Consider the following 26712-nt stretch of genomic DNA (forward strand, 5'->3'; position numbering starts at 1 on the left):
TCTCTGTGACTCGTTTAAAACCTTTAAAAACGGGCGAGGTACAGCCACCAGTGAATAGAACGAACTGACTAGCTTCTTTTGCTATTTCCACTACGCGAAATTGCGCTATCCGCAGAAACAAGCAAGAAATGCAAGAACAGCACAGGAATGAATGAATATCCCGTGACGAGCACCGCACGAATGAATGGCGTCTCAACATCGTAACAAACAAAGAACAGAGGTCGGGAGGCCCGAATGTGCATTCGCTTGCTGCGCAAACCTGAGAAAAAAAAAGAAGAAAAAGAAAGACGAACTGAGCGCAGTCATCCGAAATATTTCGACACTGCTGTTTCAAGCCAGAGCGTGGTATATATAGGCTGATGTCGTATACCACCGGCGGCACGCTTTGCATGATGACGCCGTTTGTAGATATACCACTGGGTAAGAGGCACACAGCGGGACATTTGCTGAAATAGAGGCCCATTCGACCGTCTCGCCGACAAAAACTCTGTTTCACGAAGTAGGGACGGGTGCATCTCGCACAGCCTCATTTTGAGGAGTTTGAAACAATTGCGCAACCGGCTCGGCGCTATAAGCGAAGCTATAGCCGTCGGGCAGAGTTTCTTTCCGTCAATTTAAAAGTAGTGGCACAAACTCCGCGTGTATTTCAGTCTATCCTCCGTTTAACGTGAGTTACAGGGGTGAGAGCTCGTTTTAATAGCCGGAGCCTGGGTCAGGCTCGATTATGCAGTTTAAAACGGCGTCCGAAGGTGTTCACAAGGGAACGCACGTCTATATGAAGAAACGAATGGACGCCTGTTACAGACACTGGCGTAACGTTTTAAGTAATCAAAGCGAGTTTTTGTGCTTCGCAAACGTGAAGAACAGGCAGAGGTGGAATAGGGCTGGGACGTTGGCATATATACGTAGGGAGATTCGATGACCTCAGCAGGCACAAAAACTGGTTCTTTCCACAAACAAGAGAGAGGGGGCGAATAATCACAGATGATACGAATTGAATGATGCTCCCTAAACAGAGTAACATACCCCATCAGCTCGGCTGTCTCTTTAGCATTTAACATCTTAACACAGCGTATACACACGAACACATAAGAATAAGGAAAGAACCGACGACACGAGCGCTGACTTATTCTTCTGTGTTCGTGTGTGTGCGCTGTGTTAAGACGAAGATTTACCAACTTGCCCGAATAGCCACCTTACTCTTTAGCATTGTTGCTTCCAATGCAAGTTCAGCAATTTTTTTTCGCTTTATATTGAAGAACGAAAAATAATAATCGTCCTGGTATTACGTGCCAAATGAAACACAAAATAGAAGGGAGGGAGCTAACATTGCGTCGTTCTAGCAAATTTACAAATGAGAAAATGCAGTGATCTGTTCTGCAAGAAGCTTGCGCAAGTCAAAATGAGCCACAGACCGCGCCAGGTAGAAGTTTAGCAAATTAAGAAAGGCCGCTACCGCACGTTAATGATTCGCAAGACTTTGCAAAGTGACATGCCAATAGTGGCAATAAAATTGACACGCCGAGGACGCAGTAACTTTCGTAGGCATCGCGTGTTTAAATATCAAGAACAATGTATTTCGAAACCTTTTTCACCCACTTTCTTTAAGGGGTTATGATAATGATCATATTTTCTACGATAGCGTCTACAATAATAATTTTTCACCGAATTTCAGCTACCGTATTCACTCGCGAATGACCAGCACTATATGTGATGTCACCTAACGGCTGTCGAATATTGGATCGTGTTCGCTGTTGGCTAACATCGGCTAAAGGTGGTTATCCCGTTGTTGTAAAAACGAAATCGTGTTTATTTGGCCCAATCCATTAATCGAGTATTTTCTTTCTAGATCCCAATCCATTAATCGAGTATTTTCTTTCTAGGGAGACAAAAAAACAATAACAACAACACCATAATCTTGTTTAATAAAAAAAGGTAATTAAAAAGCACGAGACTCAAACACAGCGTTGCGGAATACAGTCGGAAAAATGAAATAATAATTATGACCGAGCTGCTTCCATAACGCAAACACAACTCACTCCAAAAATATACGTACCATTCGTACAGTGCTCCTAATGCCATTCTTAAGCCGCAAAGTGCTACGCGTTTCGCACAGAGACAGAAAACAGCTTGTACGTTCGCGAGAAATCTCAGACGCGCTTGGTTTTTTTTCTCGTGTTTCTTAACGTGTTCCCGCGCAATTGTTCCCGGACGCGGTTGCGCGCGAAAGATTACAGGCGCGCTGCGGGGAGATTTGCAGCCGGAAATCCGCGCCGTGTATACGAACTGCACGAGAGCACCACTGTTCAAAGCAGCTTTCTCTCCTCGCTAATCACGCTGTCCTACGAGCATTCCCCGTTCTCCGGGGAACAGCGGGAATTAGGAGCACGTCGAAGATTTCGCGTGCTAAAAGGGGGGCGCTGTGGAGAAGCCCGGGGTGGGGTGGCAAGGGGGGGGGGGGGAGGGGAGGGGAGGGGAAAAGAGAAAAACTCGGGGAGTGGTTCTTTATTTAGGCGCTGGAACGCATCTCGCCAGAGAAAGGAGCGTTAAGCCAGCTGTCAGCGCTGAAACAGGAACTCGAACACGATTTGTTTTTAAGCTCCGCAGATGGAAAAGGAAGAAAACGAATGAGCGGGAGAATTATGGAAGGAGGATGAGGAAGAAAGAAACAAAAAACGTCGCCATCTTGTTTTCTTTCGCATTCGGTCCTTCATCCGCCGCACGGCGGCGGCGGAGCACCAGACGCAGTGGCAAAGCGAAGACATCGTTGCGACGACTGCAACGTCCAAGGAAAATATTGTCCTAGCGAAGCGCTACATCGGAGGCGAGAGCTGGCGGCTGACTATCGCTGCACAAACTGGCCACCACGAAGGAGATTGCGGTTTTTGGAAGCGTAGTCCAAAAAATTGGTGTTTCTTTTATGTTCTTACTACTCTATCACCGGGCTTTCTTTCTTTGTTGACTTTATGTTGGTATAAGAGTACATGGGAATACGCGAACGAAAATAACAAACAAAGATTGGGATCGGAGGCAGGATCGCTAGGAGAGACGTAGCGGTACCAGGAGGAGATGAACGACGTATAGCGTTCGCGCGAGTATAGAGCGCTCCAAGAAACTTGAAACTGCGCCGGGCAGGCGGCACCACCTGCCAAATGCATTCAGTAGGCGCGGCCATAACGGACAACGGCAACGCTGAGCGCGGCAACAACGCAGCGCGTTCTTTTGAAGAGTCCCGTGAGGAGGGAAGGAAGACGAGCGTGGTCGGCTCAGCTCGATTCCTAGAGCGCGCCGATATAGAAGCGTGGCATACGTGCGGCGCGTTGCCGTATTTTGCGCTCCCGCGCGAGCTTTTTGCCGCTTGGCTGGCTGGAGCGCCAGTTGCATAAAATATGTGTCCCTACCATTCCTTCCGTGCTTCCCTTGTATGTATATATACACGTTCTCCCTAAAAGATCCAGCCGCTATAGGGTTAGCGATGAAGGCGGACCGAATCTTGCGGTTTGCTGGGGCGGCGCCGCACCAGCAGAAACGTCATTTACAGGCGCGGGCGAGCTCGCTTCCGCGACTGCCGTTTCGTGGCGGGCTCGTGTGTCGTATATATGCGCCTCGGTGGGGCACCTACAGTTCCATCAACGCGCGAGGTTCTCTTCTTTCATATCTCTATCCAGCATCAGTGTATGCGAGTAAGACGGTCCTATCCTTCGTTTCTCAGTCGCCACGATCGCGTACGTGGTATAGGGTCTTTACTTGCAAGTTTTTTTTTTTCCCTTTCTGCCTTTTTCTTGTCAGTAGAAGCTTGCTTCTAAACACTCTCTTTGCGTATTCTCTTCTCCCTCTTTCAACGAGCAATCTTTCTCCTTTCCATCCCTGTCTGTGAGTGCTCGCCTCTTTCAAGTGGTGCGTGTTACGAACACGTCTCAAGCAACTCTTCATCATGTGGTCGCAAGTTGCAGAGTTCTAGCTACGCTATGATAGATAGATAGATATAAAGTGCTATATATATATATATATATATATATATATATATATATATATATATATATATATATATTGCTACGGTATGAGCCGGGCATGTGGAGAAGGAAGACGAAGTGGTCTGGTGCGGCCTGAGGACTCCATCTTTACGCCTGATTGCCGTGTCTCATTCTCATCCTGTAAATAAACACAGTCAACCTTCCCTCAACCGTAACAATATATATATATATATATATATATATATATATATATATATATATATATATATATATATATATATATATATATATATATATATATATATATATATATACAGCGCTCGCCTATCGCGCAGTGCACAGAGACGGCGCTATATAAGCACACGACGACACGAGCGTTCATTTGACATGCAAAACCATACGACTGCGGTGTGTAGCCTTCCGTAAACCACGAATTCAGGTGTAAAGCGACGATTCTCCGTGGCGTTATAATGCTTGTTTGCCGTTTGCCTATGCAGCTCCCCTTGTCGCAGTTTAAGCGTTGCTTTTCTCTCAGCCCTGACTACCGGAGGAAGTCTTGATAGCGGAAAACATTAAGGATGCACTGGCGAGGCAGTCTCGCATCGCGGAAAAAAGAAAGAGGATTGATGCAGAGAATAGAGTAGGGAAAGAAGGCTGGGACTGCTTTAAACTTTCAGCCGTTCCACAAAATTGTAAAGTGAAATATTAAAAGCCAGCGTACCGGCAATGACGAGTGAAAGAGAGAGAGAGGGGGGGGGGGGAGAAATCAAGTACGTAGTGCAGCGGTGCAGGGTTAAGTTCCGTCTTCGTGCTCAAAAACATAAAAAAAAACGCAGCACTCACCGGCGAGTTGCCCAATGGAAGTGGCAATGAGATTACGCCTATACCTCGTGCTTTTGTCAACGCATATAGATATGTCGTCACACATGCGTAATCTGACACGAGAAGCTCACGCATACCTTTATGTAGCGTCGGAAATTTTACCTTAATTACGTTTGTTTACGAAAGACCGAAGAATTTTCGATTTCAAATTGACAAATATCGCGGAGCGGCAGTTCGTTGATAATCACCAAGTGTCACTTAAGCCAGTCTCTCTCAGATCATTTAAAACAATAGCCGGAACTTCCTTGCGAACCACCCGCGCAAGTTCTGGAAACACAATTTGTCCAGTGCACTCGAGGGGAAGCCCTCTTTTTTTTCCATTCTGTCCATGAGGTTCCTCCTTTCACTGCAAAATGTTGTATAGTGCATATAACAGTTTATAGACGCATTAATATAAATCTGTGCCCGTTCTTCGAAAAAGAATTGCTGCCCCGCACAGTACGTCCTAACGTACAGTTATATACCAGGTTTGCAGGTAAATATTGAGCTTGCCTGTGTCACTTAAGATTGCGATAAATTTTATAAAACTCCCGCGGATTTCTTAAGCAGAGATGCGTCTTTGTATAAAAGCGGGCAAAGAGAAACCAATATAAATGCGAGCACTGAGCAACCATAACATCTCCCCTCCGCTGCTCCTTCTTTAAATATAGGCACGCGAGAACCCTAGAAACACACTTGTTCAACGTACGCCAGTTCAACGCATAAACATTCGTAAACACTGTTGCGCTACGAGTCCACGGAATACGACAACTCGCTCCTATATCGACCCACCGGCAAAGCAAGATGTCTTCCTTTTATGTTCCTTCAGAAACGAATGCGCGTTTCCATATTCTTAAAACACAGGACCAGAAACATATTTAGACGAGCCCCGTGAAAACATCTCTGCCTTTCCTTCGGACTGGGTTACGTTGCAAAGGCAACAACGCCGTTGGCGATCACAAGGCGAGCTGCCTTCAGCGGTAGGCACGTTTTTACGCCAACGCGCGCGCAAGGCAAACGAACCGAAAGCCGTTTGTTTTCCGCGATAAAATAGACATCAGGGAGAGCAAACGCGTCGTCCACCGGACGACTACATTCGAGACGCGAGCGCCTCGCGAAAGGAAGTAAAAAATGAAAAAAAAAAAAAGAGTAGAGGAGAGGCATACGGGAGACACGAATTCACGGAGGAGTACAGGAGGCAGTGACCAGACAAGGCAAACGAATTATGAAGCTCATCAATCTTGAATGAGGCGCGGCAGCCTGAGAATATATAAACGCGCGTTGGCAAAAGGAAAACAGAGTACTACGTATACATCGAGAGCCCATGGGACGGACGGCCGTTCTTCCGTTGTCTTGGCCGAGAAAAAAATATATAAGCAGAAAAAAAAGGCGGAGAAAAAACTGAAGAGGGGAACTGTCAACGAAAAGAGGGGAAAAAGAATCAACGACGGGAGGAACGAAAATAATAATCACGTTGAAACGCGCTAGTGAAAAACTTGGGCGTGCGCTGCACCGCCGACGTTGAAAACACGCGGGAAATAGAAACACACTGCCCGGGGTCTGAAGCGAGGTATGAGAAACGCCCTTAGATATGAAAGAGCCTGGGGTGGGGAGAGGGAGATAGCGTCCGAAACAAAGATAGCGAAGACACGACGCCACGTTTGGAGCGAAGGCGCGAATAAAAACAAAACGTAAAATATGTTTTAACTACAAAGTGTATAGGGACACAAGGAAAGGATTGATAAACTGAGAGTGACGAATTATGCCGCAGGGGGGAAAAAGGAGGGGGGAGGGGGGAGGTTTTACTACAAGGCGTGGGATGGAATCGAGCAACAGTGAGTCGACAAAAAGTGTTAGAGAAAGGAAGGAGGGTGACATGCTCGAAAAAAGAAACAAAGGTGAGGTGAGGAAAAAAAAAAACAAGAAGGATGGCCTGAAATATGACGACCTTCGCAAGCTGCTACCAGAACTCGTTATAATTCATTTTCTCCGCAAGGCACGGTTTCTGGGGAGGCAAGCGCCGTGGGACGCCATGGCCGCTGTTCAGCGTGTCTTTGCGTTAAAGAAAAAAAAATAAAGCGAAGAAAAAAGAAGGGGGGGGGGGAGCAGTGGGCGTGAAACGTGTTTGCTTGCTATGAAAGAAAGGATGAGGGAGGGAAGGAAGCTGCCACTAGCGTACGTTCCTTGGAAGCCGAAATATAGCAACTCAATCAAAAAGTGAAGAAGCAACCAATAATCAAGATCCGTCAGCCATGCACTATATACGACACGCATAGGCTGCCATCGGTTAACGCTCTTTTTTCTAGATTCAGGCGATGAAGGATTGAGATATTTCCGTAACATCTTCTTCTATGCAGCCGCAACACCAGCGGGTTTCTAACCTCCGTTCACTCTTTTCTGTTCAACGTATTCACACTTCGCACCCCGTCCACCCATCTCATTCTCATCCTCCGCTATCGTCGTCCCCGGGACATTCTTCGAAATTCACGCAGGCTTTCCACGACAACCGTGCAGCCTTCCTGAAGCTACGTGGCGCGAGTGCGAACTGTAGGCCTAATCATCAACAGAAATGTCTAGCAATAAATTGTTATTGCGTTATATAGGGCCCTACGAGCTTCTTGCCGTAATATTACGGCATGTGCGTTTCTGGCCGATCGCATCGCGTTGCATAGGAATGGCCGCACTAACGCCGGTCTCTTAAGCCTCCGTAATGCTGCACGCTTTTTAATCCGGAAAGTGTACGCATTCTCAGATTCTCTCTCTCACACAGCTTTAACATGCCCTTTATCGCCCTTCTCTCCAGTCTCTCGCTCCCTAGTTCTGTACACGCGCACCATCGCCGTCGCCCAGCTGGGAGCCGTGTTGGAAGACGCGAACACCCGGGATATTTTTTGAGCAGCTTCCGAAGACGTTAATAACTCGGCGGCGTGTGCCTCCTTCCCCCGCCCCCGTGGCGTCCGCATAACCCGCGGGGCATGCCTCAATCGATGCATGGCCGCTGCTCGGCCGAGCCGAACGCTGTTTTTGAGTCAGTTTTAGAACGCGAGGGCCAGCACACATTCCGCTTTGCCCTGTGGGCTGAGAAAAGGAGCGAAGCGTTACGACGAAGGTGTTGTGAGTCAGCCGTGCAAGAGAATGGAATCTCTGCTGTAGATAGATAGATAGATAGATAGATAGATAGATAGATAGATAGATAGATAGATAGATAGATAGATAGATAGATAGATAGATAGATAGATAGATAGATAGATAGATAGATAGATAGATAGATAGATAGATAGATAGATAGATAGATAGATAGATAGATAGATAGATAGATAGATAGATAGATAGATAGATAGATAGATAGATAGATAGATAGATAGATAGATAGGGGGGGTGTATATTTTATTCTTACTCTAGAGTAATGGTAGTGATAATCGCTTTGTGGTCACTGTGGTAGACCGCGATTGGTTCCTCGACCATTCTCAGCAAGGCGAACTTGTTACTTTCGTCGAGCATTGTATTCACGCTGTTCTTCTGGTGTCCTTAATTTCCGTTGTCTACCCATGGCAGGCTTAGAACGAAATGAATGAGTTGTTAGAAGTGTCTCCCTTTTATATATGAAAGCGGGAAACACGCGCGGGGAGAAGGAAGGGCCGTTTGGCGTCATTCGAATCCCTCGTGTGAAGTCCAAAGCAGCTCCAACCTAATCTTTACCGAGAACGCGTGGGAGGGTCTTCCCATTGTTCACAGGCGCCTTATCATCCGGCATGCAGTCTTGATGCTTGTTTTGTGGTTTTCTTCATTGAAACGAATGCTGTGCTCTATGCTGTATGCCTGATTGCAAAGAAAGATATGATGTTTGCCTTCAATTGTTAAAGGTTTCCTAAACAACCCAGATGTCGGAATTTCGTTGTGGCGTTGTAGTTGTGCACGAGTGTCTGTCCACCTCTCCGAATGCCCTTCCTCAGCGTCCGAGTTGAAAACGCAAGGAGCGCGCACATCTGCTAGCAGAAGAGCACGCGAGCGTCTCTTGATGGTTTAGGGGCCTGGCATTTCTACCCACAGAGACGAAACCGTTGCGGGGTAGAGGTATATACCTTGGCTGTAAAAATTAGATGCTTCCATTAACCTTGACTTACGTCGCTGGTAGTGGCATTCGCACGCCGGCGTTCGTGTGCCCAGGTGTATTCCTTCGGTTAACCTTGTGTTTCTTTGCGCTGGCCGAAGTGTATCTCGGAAGCCACGTAGAAGTGCGTGGTTGAGATCTGCTCCGCCAGGTTCCAGCTGCTCACAAGGAAACAGTCTGTTCTTTCAATGAGCTCATTCAATTAATTTTCGGTAATTATTGTGGTATTTGATTGGCCCTTATGTTAAGCACACTTATGCTCCAATATCATATGTGTCCGACATAACTCTTTAACTTGAAGCAGAATCATATATTTCGTACCATTTTTATTTTTAAAACATGCTTTCTGAATATTCGGAAAAACGGAAGTAAGTGCTTGACCGGAAGTGCGTAGAGAGGAAACGAGAGCGTCACTCTGCTCGTGCCACTAAAGAAAAAACAGAGACGATTTGTATTGCTATGCACTCTAGCACTGGAGAGCGAAAACTTTGAGCTCTCGCTCGCTTGCTATCAGAAATCGTTTCCAATAATTTAAGTCCTTAGTTTAAACCCCCAGTATGGCGCGTGTCGAAGACACTCTTTGGACGCTTGCCTCTGCCGGTGGCTTGTGGGTTAAAGAAGCCACCGTTAAAAGCTGCCGCAGTCATCAACGCAGAGGACGTGTAGCTGTTAGCAAATGGGACAACCCCCCAACCCGTTTGATATTGAAACGGTCATGCGAAAGACAGAGAAGAGAAAGAGAAGAAGAGGAGAACGAAGGGTTTTTGCAAGGCCGCAGCGCGCTACCACCATCATCCATCTCCTGTAAATAAAACCCTCTCATCACAACTCGTTGTAACAGTTGTGGTGGAAGGTGCTGGGTACTCGACACCCGAAAACGGAGGCTGAACCGCAAGTTCTTCGACGGAGCCGTCGCCTTGCTGGACTCCCACCGAACTCATCTGGGCTGGACATGTTCCACAACACCGACGGACCACAGCCCCCCTCAACTTCTACGCCGAGCAGTTCTGCTCCACAGCTACGAGATGCCCGTCCCTTCGCCGGAAGGCCGGATGAAGACGTCGAGGCTTGGCTCATCCATTACAAACGGGTGAGTGCCGCCAACAAGTGGGATGTCGCTTCCCAGCTTTCGAACGTCGTGTTCTTCCTAACAGACACTGCGTTAGTATGGTATGAGAACCACGAGGAAAAGTTAACGACGTGGGACAGATTTGTTTCTGAAATCAAAGAGCGTTTCGGTGACTCCACGACGAAAAAGAAGAGAGCAGAACAGACGCTCATGCAACGCGCACAAGTGCCAGGCGAAACCTGCACGACTTACATTGAGGAAGTCATAAAACTGTGTAGGATGGTGGACTCTGGAATGAGTGAAGAAGACAAAGTTGGACACATTCTAAAAGGAATCGCCGAGGACGTTTACAGTTTCCTCATCGCGAAAGACACCCTGACTTCCGTCGCCGATGTCATTCGGCACTGTCGCACTTTCGAACAACTCAAGACGAGGCGCATCACGCCGAAGTTTGGCAGGCTAGCCAATGTGACGACAGTTGCAAGCATAGAGAGCAACCAGCCGCTTGATCTCGCATCAACGATCCGGCAAATAGTCCGTGAGGAACTCAGCCTGTACGCGCAAGTGGCACAACCAAGCAGTCATCACTCCCACCTGCCACTAGAGTTCGAGCCACACGTGGCGTCCTTCTCCTCGCATCAAGCGGCGAAGGGCATTGAGGAGTACGATCTCACGCCTCGACAACAGCCACGTCTCTACGATAGAGGCCCTTCCTATCAGGCTCGAGCACAACGAGAACAGCCGCGTTTTTATACTCGAGACCCTGTGCCTGACTACGTCCCGCTGACACAAGGACAGCACCGACCCTATTACCATGATGCGGCTTACGACCGATATGACGGATTCCAGCGAGCTGCAGAGACCCGTTACCCGCATGATAACGAACTTGCTCGTCGTCCGCAGCGGCCTAGGATTCGTTTCGACGAGCACAGCATGAGCCGCGACCCTCCCGTGTGCTACAACTGCGGTTCCACAGGACACATAGCTCGGTATTGTCGTCAACGCCGCCCATCACGAAGGACACCACCCATGTTCTCGCCACCAGGAACCGGTACATCATATGACCTGCGAACGACCGACTTGTATCCGAGGGACCGTTTTTCGCACGAGACCAGACGCAGCGATTCCCCAGCCTCTGAGCGGAGTTTGACACCACCATCTAACCGACCCCGTCGCTCGCCGTCCCCTCGGCGTCGTACGTCCCCTCCGCCGCCGGGAAACTAGCATCCGCGGCCGATGGAGGTGAGGTCGCCGGACGGTCTTTCCAAGATATACCTCTGCCTGTTGTGATGTTAAAAAACAAAGTGAATGTGTTGATTGACGGAATACCGACGATGGCTTTAGTTGACACTGGGGCGACTGTGTCTGTGATGAGCCTCGCCTTCAAAAATCGGCTAGGCCACAAAGTTATGTTTTCTTGGACCGACGCCATTACCTTTCGTGGAGTAGGCGGCGAGTGGCTTCATCCCCTCGGTGTTTGTGCTGTGAGTGTTTTGTTGGCTGGAAAAGTGTTTGCGTCGGAATTCCTGGTTCTTCCTCGTTGTTCGCACGATGTGATTCTTGGTATCGATTTTCTTGAGCAATGCGGCGCTTCCGTCGACTGTGGCAGTGGCGAAATATCGTTAAACCAGTTATTTATACCGGCACTTTCTGAACAAAGTTCACGTGGCGAAGACAGGAACACACTCAGTGTGATCGATGAAGTGATAGCACCATCTTGGTGCCTGACACCCGTTCGTGTCTCTTCAAGTGCCGTTGATGCTGCTTGTGTTGACCTTGTAGTTGGGCCTCTCAGCATAAACTGTGCTAAAAAGAATATACTTGTGCCCTGTTCTGTCATGTGCATGGCGAAAGGAGTCGCAACATTGTGGGCGCTGAACTGTTCCGCCACGCCGGTTGTGCTTCCTCGCAGTATGAAGATCGCTTTCTTCGATGAAGCCTCATGCAGCTCAATAGCAGCACTAACTGCGGACCCCGCCACAGCTTCCTCTCCTTGCGATAATCGTCATCACGATCTAATGCTCGGTATGATCAGTAAGGCTCTCAGTACAACGGAACGGCAAGCGCTGGTACAGGTCCTTTCCCGGCATATTGCTGCATTCGACTTTGAACATGGAGATGCGCCACTTCAGCTACCGTCATCCCGCACTCGCCATAGAATAGACACCGGCTCAGCACACCCCATCCGCCAGAAGCCCTACCGAGTGTCATCCTCCGAGCGCAAAGTTATTGCCGAACAAGTAAAGGACATGATGAACAAAGGTGTCGTTCAAGAGTCGTCCAGCCCGTGGGCAGCCCCGGTGATCCTTGTCCGGAAAAAAGATGGTTCCTGGCGATTCTACGTGGATTACAGGCGTCTAAACGCAGTGACAAAGAAGGATGTCTATCCCCTACCACGAATTGACGACGTCATTGATTGCTTGCACGCCGCTTCTTATTTTTCAACACTTGATTTGCGATCGGGTTATTGGCAAATACCTATGGAACCTGAAGACAAGGAGAAGACTGCATTCGTGACTCCAGATGGCCTGTTCGAATTTAATGTTATGCCTTTTGGCCTTTGCAATGCTCCTGCCACTTTTGAAAGATTTATGGACACAGTACTGCGCGGTCTAAAGTGGGAGATATGCATGTGTTACCTTGACGACGTTGTAATCTTTGGCCGCACGTTTGAAGAACATAACAACCGTCTCAGCCTTGTCCTCGACTGCATCGAAAAAGCCGGGCTGGTTCTGAATTCCAAGAAATGCCGGTTTGGCGAACGTCAAACACTGGTTCTAGGACACTTAGTGGACAAGGATGGCGTCAGACCCGATCCTCGTAAGATTGAAGCAGTGAGCTCCTTCAAACCACCGCAGTCTGCACGAGAACTTCGTTCATTCATCGGCCTATGTTCGTATTTTCGTCGTTTTGTTCCCCGGTTTGCCGAGATCGTCTACCCACTCACAAGTATCCTGCGACAGGACGCAGCCTTCAACTGGACACCAGACTGTGACGCCTCATTCTCCCAACTTAAGTTTATACTAACGTCAGCACCCCTCTTACGTCACTTCGATCCATCTTGCTCGCCCGAGGTTCACACTGACGCTAGTGGTATCGGCATAGGAGCAGTGCTTGTACAACGTCACAGTGGTGCAGAGCATGTCGTCGCATACGCCAGCCGTTGCCTGAGCAAATCTGAACGCAATTATACGGTTACGGAACAGGAATGCCTGGCAGCTGTTTTCGCCGTCCAGAAGTTCCGCTGTTATCTTTACGGGCGACCATTCAAGATAATTACCGACCACCATTCCTTATGCTGGCTGATCGGTTTGCGTGATCCCTCTGGTCGCCTCGCACGTTGGGCGCTGCGCCTTCAGGAATACGACTTTACGGTGTCATACAAGAGTGGCCGTCGTCACGCTGACGCGGACTGCCTCTCTCGGATTCCTCTTGCCACTACCGACTGCGATGCCGATAATTTTGATGACTGTCTCGCTGCAGTTACTAGCACGTTTCCCGACGCGGCCGACTTTCAGCGAGAACAACGCAACGATCTCACCCTCGATCCGCTTTTTGTCGCCGCCCGTACGTCCCACGGCAGCGGTCGCTTTACTGTTCGGGACAAGTTGCTCTACAAGACTAACCACTCTAAGCCTGGAGCGCGTTTTCTGCTAGTTGTCCCCGAGAGCCTCCGCTCCGATGTTTTACGTGCCATGCATGACGATGCCACATCCGGCCATTTCGGCTTCGTGCGAACGCTGCACCGCACGCGGGAACGCTTTTATTGGCCGAAGATGTACGAAACAACCAAGCGCTATGTCGCTAGTTGCGAAACGTGCCAACGTCACAAGCGACCTGCCACCGCAGCGCCAGGCCCCCTTCAGCCATTGACACCACCCAGTACGCCTTTTGAACAAGTAGGAATTGACCTTTTGGGTCCATTTCCTTTATCTAACAATAGGAACCGCTGGATAATCGTCTGCGTGCACCATCTTACACGGTATGCGGAAACAGCAGCCATACCCTCTTCCACCGCTGCTTCCGTGGCGGTCTTCTTGCTGCACTCCGTGGTCCTTCGCCATGGCCCACCGTGTGTCATTATCAGCGACCGTGGCCGCCAGTTCACTGCTGATGCTGTTGAAGAATTACTTCGTATGTGCACTACACAGTTCCGTCATTCAACATCGTACCATCCGCAGACAAATGGTCTCGTTGAACGGACAAACAGAACGCTGACCAACATGCTTGCCATGTATGTTTCCGCCAATCACAAGAACTGGGATGACGTGCTGCCTTTTATCACTTATGCGTACAACACGGCGAAACACGAAACAACGGACTTTAGCCCATTTTATCTCCTGTACGCCAGGTTACCGCGAAGCCCTCTGGACACTTTCTTACCCTTCATTCTGCACAATGACGATTCTGTATCGCAGACCTTGTGCCTCGCGGAAGAAGCGCGTCGAATAGCTCGTCTTCGGACTCTGGCCTCGCAACGTCGTTCGAAGGAGCGGTACGACGACCGTCACGAACAAGTATCGTTCGAAAAAGGCGATTTGGTGTTGCTTTGGACACCGCAACGCAAGCGTGGATTGTGCCAAAAGCTTTTGTCACAATATTCGGGCCCATTTGTAGTCGTGGACCGTCTCAGCCAACTCACTTACGTAATAGCTCGTCTCCTGAGCAATGGTCGACGATCAAGCGGAACGCAGCTCACTCATATTGCTCGCCTCAAACGGTTCTACCCTCCTTGACCATCTTGACTCGCCCTACGGGCTTCGTCTGCTTGCGGGGGAATGAAACGGTCATGCGAAAGACAGAGAAGAGAAAGAGAAGAAGAGGAGAACGAAGGGTTTTTGCAAGGCCGCAGCGCGCTACCACCATCATCCATCTCCTGTAAATAAAACCCTCTCATCACAACTCGTTGTAACAATATGTTTTTCTTTATCTCTTCGGCATGCTCGTACGTGCAGACTCCTGCGAGTGGTGGCGTGCCACGAGTTAAAAGTGAGCACGCGGTCGCTCGTTTTTTTTTTTCTCTCTCGTCGCCAGGCGTAGCGCTACTGCACCCATACCTGCAGCTTCGCGGCGCCACCGCTACACACACCCGGAAGGGGCCAGACGAAATCAACGCGGCCTCGAGGCAGTGCCGGGTCGCTGTGTGCGTGCGTGCGTGTGTAGCCCGTCAGACGGAGTCTTGTCACGGCACATTTGTTGACAACTAAGCCACGCCCGTGTCTCTACGTCGCCAGTGGGAGGCCCTCGACGCGTGCAAAGGAAATAAATAATCCCGTTGGAAAGGGACATCGCGTGCGCGCTGTCGGGCGGCCAAACGGTGGTGCGAGATAAGTTTTCCACGCCGCGGGCGAATGAGGGTGCAAAGTGGCGCGATAGAAATATTATCAGGCCCCACGTGGCATCCTTAGCAGTGTACACGTGAAATGTCCTGACAGGTAGAGCCGTGTAAAGGACGTCGCCATTGGAATGCGTTCAAGCCTTCACTTCAAGTGAAGTGAGGAATGAAATCGTGCGACCGGTTATCGGCTTGGTTATTCGGGTGTGGCAGGGATTTTCTTTAGTATGTACAAAAATTAAGGACGACGCAGAGTGTCATGGAACGAAAAATGACAGGAATAACCTTAAAGGGGCCCTGCAAGACTTTTTGAGCAGGGTCAAAATGCGCTGCCAATCGGTAGCCGAGGCTCCCGAGAACACGCGAGCCAAATATTATAGCGACGCGCATGGCCTGGAATTTACAATAAATTCTCAAAGTCAGCTGAAAATCGCTCCCTCTTCTCTCGACAAATGATGTATTAGTCCGCAAAATCTGACGCGATTGTCGGCAGTTGCACCATTGGCTGATGTTATGATCACGATAACACCCTCATTATTACCTTCGGTGTTGATTTTAAGTTCAATAAGTAGATAATATGTATGTTTATATTGTGTTATGCCGTTAAAACACCGAACAAACATTAATATTAGCACTTCCGGTCTCACCGACAGCTCGTCTGCTCGTAGTTGCGTGGTTGCGTTTTCTTCCCCATGCGCAGTGCCGAAATCGCGAATATTTCTGTGCTTTTGACCATCGCCGGTTGCCGTTGAGAGTGGAAGCCGTTGGAGCGTTGCCTCGTCAGCTGGAAACTGCATCGTCGGCACGTTCTCGCGACCGACCGAGGCAGGGGTGCAGCATTTCTCCGATAACAGTGCTGGCACTGGCTAGTCTAGGATACCTGCGTTCGCTGTATCGCGAGAGTCCCGTTCGCTGTCTGTTCAGTATGTCATCGAGCCGTGCCTCGGCGTCTCCTCCCCGTAGTCTCACGTTCCCGAGAAACCGCGACACAGCAACCAAGCAGACTCGCATTTTCACGGTAGCTGCAGACAGCCGGGGGATGGGTCCGCGCCGGCCCGATGCCCCACGATCCTTTCTTCTAGTCTTTAGTTCTTTGTTGTCAGCCCGTACTCGCTGTGCGCCCGCATTCGAAGAGCAAGCAGCATCGAAGTGCCCGCCCACCGGCTTAAATGCTGTCAATCCAGTACCGCCACTGGGATAAGGGTGCACGCAGCTTTGCCGTGTAGAATACGATTCAAGCGCGAGCAGTGCGACGAGGCGGTGTATCAAAGTGTGGGCCGAAACCCATCTCCGCTGTCATTCGTTCCAAATGCGCACGCAGGTCTGCGTCCATGGTTGGCAGAGCGATGAAAACACTACGGCAGTTCGAGGTGCACATCCAACATTACCAAACCGACTCGCAATTTTCAAGCACACGCGATACACGGTGCGATGGTTTCCGCTCGACGAGGACCACGCAAGCCGACCGGAAGTGGCACCACAGACCACGTGGTTGCGCCGAGAAGCCAGAGAGAAAAAAATGAAGAAAAAAATGCCGCCGGCGCTGACGTAACTCTTGGGCACCTTCTCGCACCTCCGCGCTCCCTCTCTCCACGCCCCGCGCAGCTTTCCGCGCGCTGGCGGCGTTGAGCAGAGAGAGAAAGCTGCGGAACGTGATTTCTATAATTTGGTAACACCCTTTAGACTTGACGGATTCGAAAAATGTTTGCGGCATATGACTCGTGAAGAGTCATACGTCAATAATGAGACTATTCCAATATAACTCAGAAAGGTGTTGCAGGGCCTCTTTAAGGGACACGAAGAGAGCAAAGTGAGTCAGTGAGTAACAGACGCGTGATAAGCACATCTTAGTCGAAATAAAAAAGGGGATACGGACTAGGGCATGTAGCGAAAAGGCAAGCTAGCCGCTGGTCATTAAGAGTAACAAACTGGATTCCAACAGAAGGCCAGCGCGCGAGAGAGAGGAGGAAAGTTAAGGGAGGAGATGAGATTGAGAAGTTTGGGGGGGATAACAGGGCCGTATCAAACGCAGGACCGGGTTAACTGAAGAAACATGGAGAGGCCTTTTCCCTGCAGTGGGCGTAGACAGGCTGATGGTGATGGTGTACAGGGGCGATGGAAAGAAACGCGAACAGCGCGGAGCGCTGTTTTCATGGCGCTCTGACCTTGGTGGTACTAAAAAAAGTTCGGCAGATCCCATGTATACCGTTGGAAGCATGCGGTTGGAAGGTGGCTGTGGCGTTATTTTTTACGTTGAGCGGAACTTTACGAAATGAGGCGAACCGTTCGCGTTTCTTTCCATCGCCCCTGCACATACAGGGCTAGAGTTATTAGGCAGTTTTCGAATAGCGTACGCAAAGTTTTGCGTTGGCTTGCGGGCTCCGCTTGCGGGCTCCCGTCAAGTGACGGAAATAGCGGGCCGCTAACGCTAACTTAGCGTACGCTATTCGAAAGCTCCCTATTATTCCCTAAATTTCTCGTACAATGTGGCAGCATTCTGCTGTTGCTTCGAAACATTCCGTGCGAGGACGTATGCACTTGTAACTTCGTCCGTGGAATATTTTCGCGCACTCCAGCTGTATAAAAGCATATGTCGCTACACTCGCGGACAAACTTAAACGGAAATGAAGCAAGAGCTATTGACCAATCTTTCTTTTCGTATTTGGTCGGCGTATTCCTTTCACCGTTGACCGATGTGTCTGCACATATTGCGCCAAGCAGAAATTACGCCAGAGTCTCAACGGGCGTTCCAATTCATCGACAAGATGTCGTGTCAACATAGCCACCACGCATTACGTCACACTCGGGTAAACGCGAAGGGATGCGAGAGAACTAAGACGTATTCTAGTCCGAGTGTCGTATCTTATGTTTTGTTGTAATAAGCGGTGTAGTACATAGATGTTTACAGAAAGCTATTGTGCGAAATACTAAAGTCAACGGATCGGTGCGACCACCTGTAGACATGATCTGCTCCCCCAAGTGTGCGCGCGATTCTGTCCATCCCTCCGTTCTGTGTCTCTTGTTGCCCCTTTGTCCCCTTCCCCCAGTGCAGGGTAGCTAAGTGGACGGGAGTCTGGTTAACCTCCCTGCATTTTTATGCTTCTCTCTCCACTGGCGTAGCCAGGGAGGGGGGAGCAGGGGAGGTCAACCTCCCCCCCCCCCCACTTCCGAAATTTTTCAGTTTTGCATCTGTGTATATACGCGCACACATACAGACGCACGCACGAACATACATAAAGGATAGTGGACACCGCCTCTCCCCCCCCCCCCCACCTCCGAAAAAGATGTCTGCCTAAGCCACTGTCTCTCTCTTTCTCTTATGCGAACACAGATTTCACGCTACGAGGCAAAAGAAGCATCTTTGCGAAATGACTTGCATCTTCCTGTAATGTTTGATAAATGTCCTTATCATTGACATGCGCACAACAACTTCCTAGAAAGCTGAGCGAACGAAAAATGAAGATAACAGCCATTACTGCGGGTCCATAGGGCGGAGAGAACAGTCGCGGGCATGTCGTGTGTATTTACGCAGACACACAAACACACACACGCAGGCAAGCACACGCATTCCTAGCGAAGAGAAGGTGCCATCGGTGTCTCATCACAGCTTGGTTTCCTAATCGAATGCACGAGTTCCTTTTTTTTTTGGAGAAGTCGTCTCCCAGACATCAAGTCAGTTGCGAAGTTCGCTTTTTTCTTCTCATTACCTTTTCCAGATAAGTGAAGATTGCGTCTCGTGCATCACGCAATGGCCTGCCGGGCAAGCCGTCGTACACGACACCGAGCCGCCTACTCTGGTGATTTAGGTAGTACTACAGACGCGGCGAACTAAGGCAACCCAAGTTGCACGCATTATTTTGTTTGCTCCATCCTAAGTAATTGCCGTTAGCGGTCTGGCCCTATTTCCGGGGGCTTACTCTCTGTCTGCAGTGACTACAAGCCTGCAGCCAACATTTGCATACGATGTTTCAAGAGAACCCCATTTGCAAGGCAAGACTTCGAACTAAGTAGCCTTCTCAAGTCGACTCCCGCATACAAAGAAAGAACTAAGCTTATAGCTAAGCCGTTATAACCGGAGTAATGCGGCGTTCTCTGTATGCTTTCGAACTTCTCGCACGAAGCGGCGTAAACGGAAGAAGCCTACGAGATTCCTCGTTGACGGTGCTGGTAATCTCGAATACAAACTCGCTGACGTAATCCCTCACGAGTGACTGTAAGTAACCGCAGTGAGAAAGCGGCATGGCTGCGTTGTTGGTTACAAATCTCGTTGAACAGTCTACCGAAAGAGTATCCCGCAATCACGATCCTCCGAGCTGTTGGATTTTGAATGTATTTTTCTTTACACGCGGTTTTCCCGCGAAAAATGTTTGATCACGGCGGGAGGAGGGGGCGGAGAAGAAAGGACACAAAGATAGAGTGTAGAAAAGACTTCGACGGATAAAAAATAAAGTGCGGGTCCTTCCTGTACAGCTCGCATCAGCCTAACCTGACGGAACTTCTATTAGCTCCTCCAGCGGCATCTCGCTCTCATTCTCGCAGAGGTGAAAGCCGATCCGGATTGGCATCAAAATTTTAATGGGTTTTCGAAGACGGGGTACATTCGATGCCAAGGGCGGCGCTAACACTTAGGACTGTGAGCCTCGCAATTTCGGAGTGTCGAAAGAAACGAGTGGAGGAGGCGAGGAAAAAAACGAAACAAAGACGATAATGTGGAGGGAAAAAACGTGGCTTATATGTTGTACAAACAAAATGATGATAGAGAGAGAGAAAAAAACTTGGAGGGTGGGGGAGGGGGGGGGGGGGTTAGAGAAAGCTTACGGGTGAATCCAATGCGGCGAACTCCATTATATATAGAGCCGCTCAGGACACGCTCGTTTCTCGACTCCACCAAACATTCTGATCATTTCCCCGACATCCAACAAATTCACCCTCTCGTGCGTCTAGTCGCTGCTTCACTCTCTCCCCTTGCCTCTGTCTCTTTCGATAATGTGACCCGCGTACAACAAAAGAAACAGAAAAAAAAGAAACACAGGGCTCGCTGATAACAGCGCGCGCGCTCTCTGGTATTTGGCCACGCCGCCTTCCGTGCTCAGTCGCGACAAAAGCGAAACCCGCCGCGCGTATCGAAATATGCTAATGCCGAAGAAAACTTCTCTTTCTCCTATTCCCGCCGGTGTTTAAAAAGTTTCGCGGAGAGCTCACGCGAGCCAGATTTGAGCAGCACGGGACTGGTCGATGCCGAGGCTCGTAATCGACGACGCCAGTGCATCGGAGTAACCACCCTCCTCGTCGCCAGAGTTAGCGCTGACAACGGTTCGCCAGCTCTCGTCTGTGCGCCCGCCGGGCATTGCGGAGCCTTTTGTTCATCCGTCGCGCATAACATCAAATGCCGTCTCTGTGAAAAGAACAGCTCGTATCGGCCACCACGCCGCCACGTTCGTCAAGAAAAAAAATATCAAGTTAAGTCTGCGTTACCAAACAGCCGTGTTGCGCAGTCTCGGAGGACTCTGCCTCTGTCGCGGATTCGTGGGCGGCTTGCCGGATGGGCTGGGAGCAGACTGAATGCGCCACTTGAGTTTCCGTTGCCTCATAAAAGCAAGTCTGCGTTAAAGAGCGGGCTCGACTGCACTCGGCATCACTGCTCAGTTTTTGCGCTTGATGGATTCTTCGCCATCAACGTTTCAAGAGATAAGCGCGACTGGTATAAAATATCACGCAACAATGTGTAGAGCACTTAACGAAAAGTAGTTTAATATGCAATACAGCGCGTGAGTGCCGTGCCCATTCATATATAAGATTTGTTACCAGCTCGCCTTCCTGACAGCTTTTTCTTCTTTGTTCGAACATTCTATGTTTCCATTAACTGTAACCACTTTATGGTGATTCAGTAGCAATCGAGCAGTTGCAGCTGCGCGTCTTGCATGTTACAGCAATTCAATGGTGGCCTTTAACATTCTTTCAAGCTATTGGTCTCTTTTAACGACGTCCACGGTGTGCTAGTCAGTGGTAGCATATACACTAAGATCATCTTAAAGGAGATACATAAGAGCTGACAGCGGTGCATTCACCCACGAAGAAGGTGAAGAATACTTAGAGTGTCTACATTTAAATTGCGGTAAGACACGCTTCCCACTGAAAGAAGTTTTCATAAAATGATACGTGCCTTGGATGAGCGGCGGGTGTGTTTAGGAGCATTGGGCCCATGGTTATCCCAAATTTGTAGCAACATCCTTGCCTAAGTTACCCACAGGTCTTGGAGGAATCAGTAATGTGAAGAAGTTGAGCAAGCTAGATCAAGGTGCTTCTGATATCAATGTCGAGCCCCCAAGATTTCGAACAGTAGAAGTCTTACCTTTAGTACAAATTCAATACGCCTCCTCATACACACGTTTCGCAAGGTGGCGAACGTTGACGCTTATTTAAAACATTGCATAACAAGCGCCATTCATAGTGTAACAATACAATAGGACCCACTATTTTACTTATACTTTGTATATCAGCTTAACAAAGAAACAATGACCTTAAAACCAGCCACAGCTGGTGCAATAATGCATACTTCAATTAAAGCACAACCACGCTCTGATTACCTAATAGCACGGTAGCTAAACGTTCGCAACTCTCTTTCCATATCTTTGGTTCGTGCCCCGAAGCGGTGTCCCTTTGGGATCGCTGCTCTACAAAAGGCGCTGCTTGAATGATTCGCTGGCCCGAAACCTTTGTGCTAAGTGCCGCTGTGCTAGCGGGTAATGAACACCGCCAAAAAAAATAGAAAACTAGAAGTAAATGTCGAGAGTCGGCGGCACTTATGAACAAAACAGAAAAGGCAGAATGACAACTATACAACGAAGCCGGAGCACGAAGGGCAAAAGAGGCGGGTTGCCACAATGTTAAAGCTTTCCTCCTGTCCGTCTCGGGTTTATTACAGTGATTAATATTTTCTCCCACGTTTACGTATGTGCATGCGTGTCACTCATCGTCTACGCCGCTTCCCTGTCCACTCCTTATTTCTCCTGGCGTTCTCCTAAAGCGCCTGCGCCGGACAGCAAATATCTGGCTTAATTCACTTATACGCGCACACATTCTCTTGCGCCCTTACGTATATAGCGATTCCTTGTCCTCTGCCTCCGAACCCACCCTCCTTTCCCTCCTTTTTGCTTGCTTTTTCGTGCCGCACGGAAGGTTTGCACAGAGAGCAAAAAGAAAAAAAAAGAAAAAAATGGAGGCGTTATCAGAAAGCGAACAAAAAAGATTGAAAAGAAGGGCGAGCGAGACAAAACCCGGCAAATGCGAGGCAAGAGCTGCCTCAGCTTGATTTTGTTAGGCCTCGGCTTATATTCCGACCTCACTTCTCCTCGCCTCGTACTCTCACCCTTGTTCTTTCGCTGTGTGTGCGCGTTCGTTATTTCAGACTCCCGGGGCTGTCATAAACTTTAGACATGGAGCTACAGGAGCGTGCGCAGCCGAGCCATTGCTACGTAAAGGAAAAAAAAAAATAGACACCGTGAACTTACAAAGGAAAGCGGTAGGTATTAGTAATAGAGAGCCCGAGAGAGATAAAGGAAAGGATTTTAATAAAGAGGAAAGAATTAAACATTCGGCCGCCGACAGTTTACGTTCACGGCAGAAAAGATGAAAGCCAGGAAAAAAAAGGGGGTTTATGAGAATGAAACTGTCTCAAGCTGGGGAACGCAAGCAAAGCAGCAACGTGAAGGAAGCAAGAAAGAAAAAAAAAACGAGAGCTGAAAACAAACAATTGTGGTAAAAAAATTGAGTGAGAGGAGGCGAATGTGAAGAGAGAGAAGTCGAGCAATCGAAACAGTCTAATCGTTTCCTGCTTGGCCAGCAATTTGGCCTCTCTACGCACGACTGAAGCAAAATTGAACTAAAGGGAAGCAACCCAAACGTACGCTGCGCCGAGAGTGTGGTAAATGAAAAAAAAAAGAAAAATAAATTCTGAGGAATCTGTGACCAGCTGCTCGCTTCTCTAAAGAGAGGACTCGCTAGCGTAGATAAAGAAAAGGGTCAGGTTCCAATGCCGAAATTACGACGCGAAATGCCAGGGGGGTACACAGAGCGCGGTTTATTTAAAACCTACAGCTGTCCCCAACCCCGGGTTTCGTTTTCCTTATCTGTCGAATTGTAAGGAGCGAAAGAAAGCGGTGGACCGTCGCGACCGGGGGTATACGCCAGCGCGGTGCAGCGCTGTTCTGCCTCAAAGTGGGCGCGAGCAGCGAACCACCCATTCCCTGATCTGACCTTTCTTTTTTCTCGATGCGAGCTCCCATCCGCTCCATTCGCCGCAGTCTCCGATGCGACGCTTGAACGAAACTGTGAAAAGAACGGCTTAACCGCATCGCGGACCTGGGAAACGCTCGCTCGACGGGCTCCATTGTTTGGTGTATCGAGCATGACTCGCTTTTAATCGTGCCTCTGGTGTTTCTCTCTTACGTGTGCGAGCGCGTGTGTGTTTCAACTTATCCTTTACGATGATATCTAGGGTTTAACCTGCCGAAAGCAGGGTATGATTATGAGACACGCCGTAGTGAAAGGCTCCGGAAATCTCGGCCATCTGGCGTTCCTTAACGGGCATTTATATCGCCCAGTACACGGGCCTCTAGCATCTCGCCCTTCGTCGAAATGCGGCCGCCGCGGCCGAGATCGAAACCGCGACTTTCGGGTCAACGACCGAGCACCGCAACCACCGTACCATCGAGGCCGACTTCGATGTTATGTTTGCTCCGACTGTTTGGATAACCTGTGTTTTCACAGTCGTATACATGAGCTTAACTTCTTACAATAACAAAGAAAAGGTCGCAGAAAAGCGCTGCCTCTGAATTGAACAGTGGTAGCAGTAATACATTTTATAGTGTTCTGAAAAGTACGCGACATGTTCGCCCAATGTGGGCGGCGTCCTCAGTCCGGGATGGTATGGGCCCAGGCAGTTCGACGAGTCCTCTCCAGAAAGCTCCCCTTGCCCCCAGAGTCTCGGCTGGCTAGCCAGGCCTCCTACTTCGCGGAGGTTGATTCTTTGACAGGCTGTACGCTGGTGCCACCATACTATATCATACCTGCAGCTGCGTCGTCTTCACTTTTTTGTGTTTTGTTTTGTTCGCGCTGGCCATCGTGAGCATATTACAACTCGCAATAATTGCTGCCTTATTACCTCACCATGTTGTACGCCTATACGAAGTTCAGTACCTCGCACTGATTGCATTTTATGTTGTGGTTTTCTAGGTATTTCAGGTTTAACAGCACCGCATACGGAAAGCAGTTAGTTTTGAATTCTTCCGAAGTCTGCTGCTTCAGCTCTGCTTAGCCTCGGGTGTTGTGAAGGAATGTGCCTTTTATGCGTACAAGAGCAGTCACCCCGTCATGTCTGGAACATATATTGCATCCATCTGCATGCGAAAGTCAGCCATATGTGTCAATTAGGTTCCCAATAAGAGACATATGTCTAGAAAGTGCTAGCGTTTTTCGTTTCGTTGCCACCGCTTACACAGCTTTTTTCGGACTTAAATAGCTTGCGCGCCTTCTAAAAAAATCTGCCGTGAGATCTCTAGAGATCTTTAGCGGATGAACTGTAGTATTTTTAGACGCCGGCTTTGCATATCTTGTCTTAACTGTTGCCAATACTCTGCAGTATCCACTCGTTCACTACATATGAAAACTGAAAGAAAACACGCAGGAATATTTATAAAATACGACATTCTCCAGGAAGGCAGAAGCCTTGCCCATTGCGGTTACCCACCGCAGCTGTGGTCTTATGTCAGGCTAAAATAAAATAGGCAATGCCATAATAATACGCAGCAATCAGTCATAATATTTTCATAAACACGCCAGGATGCATTTCTTGCCACAGACAACGTAAACACAAAAACTTACCCAGCATGCTTTCGAAATATTCCTCCCAAGTTTACTTTGAGTGGAATCATCTATTCATTTTTCAGTCCTAATAACTTGTGTAAAATGTGAGGGCCAGTATCGGAGTTCGCATTGATTATAAAGGCCACGTCAACATCATTTGTAATTGATTAGTTTCCTCTTTTCACATGAAATAGTCACGGAGTGGTGGGAAACGCTGACTGGTAACGCCCAGCAGAAGAGCTACGACCATGCTCTACTCTGTTATATAGAGAAGTGTTAGAGACAATAAAGGATACTGATACAAGAGGAAAAGGTTTCTTTGTCGAGATGTTTCGTCCGTGTCAGCGTTAGGAAAGAAATTATGGACACGACATGTGTTGCTAAGTTTTTTTTTTTTTTTTTTTGGGGGGGGGGGGGTGTTCATATGCACCAGCTTGATTTCCTAAGAATAAAGACGTTACTATTACAAGCTTACTGTTCGTTATCGTCCTCAATTTTTCTGAACTTATTTTTAGGTGGGTACTCTCACATGCGAAGTACATTCAAAACGATGATTCCCAACTACAATGTTCAAGCAACTTTTTCCAAGCCCGACATATTTCTTTTATGAGCAAAAAAAGGCACCGCTCCACGAAGATATTTTTTATTACAATGGAAATCCCGATAGTGCATACTGTATTCCAGCTAGCGATAAAATAAAGTTAATCACGAACGTATCAACGAAGCTTGCCGTACGCATTCGAAAGATTAAACGACTGTGGCCCAAAAGGGCACTTCCGGGAAACACGGCCCAAGAAACTACGCATCTTTCTTAGAATATATCACTTTGTTCATTTCAAACGCAATACACTTCATGCAGAAACATGAGCAATCGTAACCTAGATGACGTGCTCTGAGAAGAGACCCGCCCTGCCCCTACACGAAGATCCAGCCAGATAACTTAAGACTGCAGCGCTCGTCGCCACTTATGCTTCCATTTTGCGCCTGTGCTCAACGTCACTCTGTGACAAAGAGTACACAGCTGCCCAAAGCCCCTGGTGGTAGACCCTATTCCCAATCCTTCCCTTGCCTCGTGGGAGGCCGCTCTTCGGGCCACTGGCTCGGACGACCAGCTGACGCTGGTGAACCGGGCCTGCCTAGAGATGTCGGCCAGGGGGCTCCCGGACGTCTAGGAGCCCAACCACACTCACTTTGATTATTTCAAATAAAGTTGTATCCATCCATCCATCCACCTGCAAACTTTCTAGAAAGAAAGAGAGAGAAAAAAAGAAAACAAGGAACCAGCTTCATAAACCACCGTGCGAAACTTTCCGCAAACAAGTAAAGCGAAGACTCCGAAACTAAGCTTCAGAAGAAAGCCAGCCAGCCGCCGAAGTTACGTATGCGAGAATGGGGGGGGGGGGGGGGGGGGGAGGGGTAGAAAAGTTCATTTCCGGAGAAAGCTAATCCCCGCTTAAGGGCAGAAAAAGAAAAAAAGCGAACCCTGGACTAACTACAA

This window comes from Rhipicephalus sanguineus, chromosome 2, assembly GCF_013339695.2.
Source record: "Rhipicephalus sanguineus isolate Rsan-2018 chromosome 2, BIME_Rsan_1.4, whole genome shotgun sequence".
NCBI lineage: Eukaryota > Metazoa > Arthropoda > Arachnida > Ixodida > Ixodidae > Rhipicephalus > Rhipicephalus sanguineus.